Source organism: Solanum stenotomum, chromosome 1 (assembly GCF_019186545.1).
Source record: "Solanum stenotomum isolate F172 chromosome 1, ASM1918654v1, whole genome shotgun sequence".
NCBI classification, from domain to species: domain Eukaryota; kingdom Viridiplantae; phylum Streptophyta; class Magnoliopsida; order Solanales; family Solanaceae; genus Solanum; species Solanum stenotomum.
Window position 1 is genome coordinate 19492128 of NC_064282.1, and position 5432 is coordinate 19497559.

A 5432-nucleotide genomic window follows, 5' to 3' on the forward strand; every position below is an offset into this window, starting at 1 on the left:
ATAATATACAATTATCTAACCTATATACATATACAATTTACCTCTCTCCCACTCTCTGCCCAATCTCGCTCGCCTCTCTCCTCCCTCTCCCAATCTCGCTGGCCATAAATACAAATACATATGTATAATATACAATTATCTAACCTATATACATATACAATTCACCTTTCTCCCACTCTTTGTCCCCTCTCTCTCGCCTCTCTCCTCTCTCCTCTCTCTCCCAGTCTCGCTCGCCTCTCTCCTCCCTATAACATATAGCTACGAATTGTAATTATCAAACTATAGCTATGGAGAATAATTGGGCTATTTTTGAGTGGCTATATATGAAAGTTCCCCCTTATAATATGGGACGGAGGGAGTACCATTTGTTATTTATAAATAAGGGGGGTTCCTTCTCATTTTTAAACTACGATTTTTATAAATTTTCCACTCTTAACCTTAAAAAAATATCAAGTGTGAGGGTATCACACAAGGAGGAGTTAGTAAAAATTCATCAATTCACACTCATATTTTCTCTAGTGATCTTCATCACATACATACCTCAATATTATTTATATAATTTTAGAATATTAATACTGATTAGCACATACAACAAACATATTCGAAAAGTAGTTACAAGTAAAAAGTGGATTAAAGTAGAATTTACCCCTCAACCGTCCTATTTGTCATCCCTATTCCCTACACTGTACGTAATAACTAGATGATATTATAGTGTGGACACTATACATGCATATGCTCATAAATTTAGTAGTAGTATTTAGAAAAGTATATCAAGTGTTTCATTTGAAAGAAAAATAAAGATGCACTACTGCAGATTTAATGGAAGTTTTTATTTTTTCTTAAATAAAAATTCAATTATTTCAGAGCCATCTTCTTTCTAATGGGTATATTTGCAATAAAAATTAAGCACGCTCCAAAACCACATCATGCAAACAATAATTAAAATCTAGTATGGAGAGTAATGAAAGAGCCAAAACCACATAGATTTTATAGGGATGGTCCTATGAAATATGAAATTAACTACGGAATTTGTCTATAATTTCTAGCTAATTCATCGCCAAAAGGCTCCTACCTAATTGAATTTTCTTAATTTCCACCATTAAATAATAGCTAGATGGGATTAGCATGAGGTCTTTGTTTGTTTGTTTACCATCGCTAATTTCTTGTTTTCTAGTCGTTGGTCTGGGTCATGCTTGATGAAGTGTACTCTTCCGTAGATATAGATAAACTCCTTTGTCTCATTTTAACCGTCACTTTAGTTCTTTTCATGTCCATTAAGAAAAACAATATATTAGATATAATTTACGAAGTCACCTCTATTTATATTAGGTGCTTTCGATAAATGAACAATATTAAAAAGAGCTATTTCCTTAATGTTAAGGGGAGTCCGGAGCCTAAAGGGCAAAAAAAAAAGTGACAAAAATTTCAAAAGAGCACATCAATTTTTTTCTAACAAAAATGGCAAAATTGCTACTGATGTAGCAATTTTGTTTGACGACGTTTACAGATCAAAATCGCTACTGATGGAGCAATTTTGTCCAACATTTTTTTTTCTTCAGAAAATCGTTGCTCGTGCAGCATTTCTGCGATTTTTTTTTAAAAAAAAATTAAAATCGCTGTTGTGGTAGTGTTTTTATAAAAATAAATTTATTTTATTTTTTTGAAAAATCGTTGTTAATTTTTTATTTTTTATTTTTGAAATCGCTGCATGCGATTTCGGTAAATTTTTTAATTTTGTTTTTAAATTTCTGTCAACTAGTCAACATTGATGTTGACTAGTTGACAAAAATTTCAAAAAAAAAAAAAAACCACCAAAATCGCTGCCTTTAAAAAGATTTTTTTTTTTTTTACAATTAGATGCTGACTAGTTGACAGAAAAATCAAAAAAAAAAAAATTCCACCAAAATCGCTGCCTTTGTCTTTTTAACAAAAAATAGTTCCACTGCGATTGCTAAAAAAAAAAAAATCCACAAAAATTATAATAACACTGCAACAGCAGCTATTTAAAAAAAATATAAAAAATTAACGAAAATCGCTGGCAGCGATTTTCAAAAAAATAAAATAAATTTGTTTTTATGAAAACGCTGCCACAACAACGATTTTAATTTATTTTTAAAAAACAATTCGCAAAAACGCTGCACGGGCAACGATTTTCTGATAAAAATAAAAGTTGGACAAAATCGCTGCCCTAGCAGCGATTTTGATTTGTTAATGGCGTCAAACAAAATCGCTACGTCAGTAGTGATTTTTCCCTTTTGGTTAGAAAAAAAAATTGATGTACCATTTTGAAATTTTTGTCAATTTTGTTTGCCCTTTAGGCTTCGGACTCATGTTAAGGGTATAATTTGGTAATTGTCTTTAGTTTGAAGTTCTAATATATCAATTATTTTGAAATAACCTTTTTTGAGGTAAATAATTAGCGGCGTACAATTCAAACTAGACTTCAAATGAGACGAATGAGTATTATTTATTAAACAGAGAGAACAAAAGAACTATACGTTAATTTCATACTTGACTTAAAGTTTAGTTTCATACTTTTATTTCATGTTGTCTCAAATTTTCGTTTATTCTGCAATGTGTCAATGTTTACTTTTGAGCAAAGAATGCAACTTATCAACTCATGTGCAAGGTTCATTTTGTTTGTCACCTTGTTTCTTAGTGATTTTCAATGATTTTTTGTCAAATTTTAACGGTTAAACCAATAACCGAATCGATAACGATCAATAACCAATAAATCAATAACCGATAAGTCAATATATTAACGGTTTATCATGACTACAAACTGATAAATGTTGAATACATTATTGTTTGGTGACGGGCACTATCGATTTTTTCTCACAACTTGAATTTTATTATATCAAAGCAAGAACTCGCTTCAGTCTTACAATCTTGATCACTCACTTGTTGCTTGCTTCAGCAACACTCTTTACTTAGCACTCACTCTTGTTTTCTTGCTTACTTTCTTGATTTGTTACTTACCGAGTTGCATACAACTCAAATGGACCATCTCTATTTATAGGAGGTGATGGAACAATCTAGTTAAGCATATTTTTCTACTCTATTCTAGAATATTCCTCCAATTACTTAATTCTAGAACTATCCTATCTAGAACATTTCTAGACTATTCTCTCTAGAATACTCATTTTACAGATCTTCCTTTAATTCTTTATAACTCTGGAATATTCTAATTTTTTTCTCGACTTATCTTAAATAATTAAGTTGGTGATGAATTCTTAACAATAAATACCCAAGAAAAATTGTAATTGCTCAACAATCAGATTGTATTCCTCCATTTTCGATTCCGTTTTTAATGGTTTAGTGAAGAAAATCTATGAGGGAGACGGAATAGAGAGAGAGAATGGGGAGATGATGAAGGAAGAGAGAATATGGTGATGCCTTGAAGGTGATGGAGTATTTGGGGGTGGAAGGGGAGAGATAGTTAGCATAGGAGTTTTGAGGGAGGGTTGATGAGAGAGAAATATATTGATTGTTATTGGACTATTATTAATTGTGGTATTTAAATGTAAAGATAATTAATCAATCCTAATTTTACGGGATGTGTTTATTTGATTGTATCTTTTAAAATATATGGTATACAATATTAAAAATGATAATATATGTAATTGTTTGAAAGTAGAGGTAAAATTAATATATAATGATGTATGTCTAATTAGGTAGTTTTTTAAAAAATAATTGAATCATATAATCTGATTTGATATACAACATGTGAATTCCATATATCAAAAGTATACAATGTATATATTTATTAGAGATCTTATAATTATCACTATTTTTTTTCAATAGAGATATACAATGCAATATCTTGGCCTTCGGTCATAATTTCCTTTCCAAAATGTCCCAACTATCAATTTATTACTCCAATTAGACATTTGGCTCTTTCACCTTCAACAAACAACCATGGGATGGAATGCATTTCACTATTTTCCAAGTGAAATATATGTTCTTCTCATTTCTCCCATTTTAAAAATTCATATGGACAAAACAAAATCATCAAGCAGAATTGCAATGGAAAATCTATCAAGTTTCGAAGCTTAAATTTTAAAATTTGACTTACAACAATATGAATTGATTGAAGTGTAAAAAGACTCAAAACTTTGAGTGAAGCTTATATTTAGTTTTGAAACTGTTTAGAAGAAATTTGAGCTAAAAAGTAACTCGTTGAAAAGAATAGACTACTGCACAATGTATATGTATTTTTGGTGGATGGTAGAGTAGGTAAGAATTTTTGGGCCTCACGGGCACCCACCGTGAATAACGACACTCAACTCAAATTCGGCCCGACCAAAAGAAGAAGGAAACCTCAAATCTGAATATATATAAAGGATATGTGATGTGAGATGAAACCCTAGAATGACAACTCCAATTGGTAATGGGGAAGTGGAGAAACAACACTTGCTAAAAGAACTTCCCTCTCTTCTTTTGGAGTTTTTTTAGCAAGAGTTGTTTTCCCTCTTCTCAATTCCGTCTCTCTCTCTCTCGCAGTCTCAGTACAATTCAGGCCACAACGGTCTTCGATCTGCAGAGTTTTGGGTCTTCTGTTTGCTTAGTTAAGAGTTATGTCTATATTTGGCGGTTGATATTTGTACATCGAACTTCATTTTTTTCTGTATTTTTTGATATTTTTATTAGTATTTCGTTTGTAGGCCACTAGTAGCAGGCATGACTCTCATATCTGCTAGCAATGAATGAGTGACTTGAATCCTTTTCTGCTGCACCTTAATTTAGGAGTGTGCTTCTAATCAAGGTTTGTTATTTTAGTGGTGATTTGGATCTTCTCAATATCATCTGGATAGAGTCCAGATCCAGAATTAAGTTGTCAAAACTGCTTTGATCCATTGCACGATTGAGTGTGCATAGGAGGCTAGACCAAGGTAGAAAAAAAATGTTAGGCTTCAACTGGCAATATGTGTTTACTTATGCATGAACATGGTCAAATAGATGTGATGATCTCCATTAAACATGCTCTTACAAGTATAGTAATAACTACTCTTAACGTGTAAGAAAAAGTAAAATAATAACTATACCTAGACTTAGACAGAAGAGTGTGGCTAAATTAGCCCATGAAAACATAATCCGTTCATTTATTAACTCAACTCATTTTGATCTACCCAATTCAATCCATTAAAAGTTGGGGGTGATTTGTACATAAGTGGCCTAGATGCCATGAGAATTTTTTTGGTTTGATATGTTATATATAAGCTTTATATAAAGGATATCATGAGTGGAAATTAACCGTCAAGAGATAGAACTTTGACAGATATTCGAATTGAAATCAACAGAAAACTGCTTATTTGTAAATAAAATTATAATAATTAGGGAAAACAATGGCTTCCCTAGTCTTATTGAAGGTATTTAGCATCCATACTTCAGATAGTAAGTCATTACTGATTCAAGATATGATCATAATAATG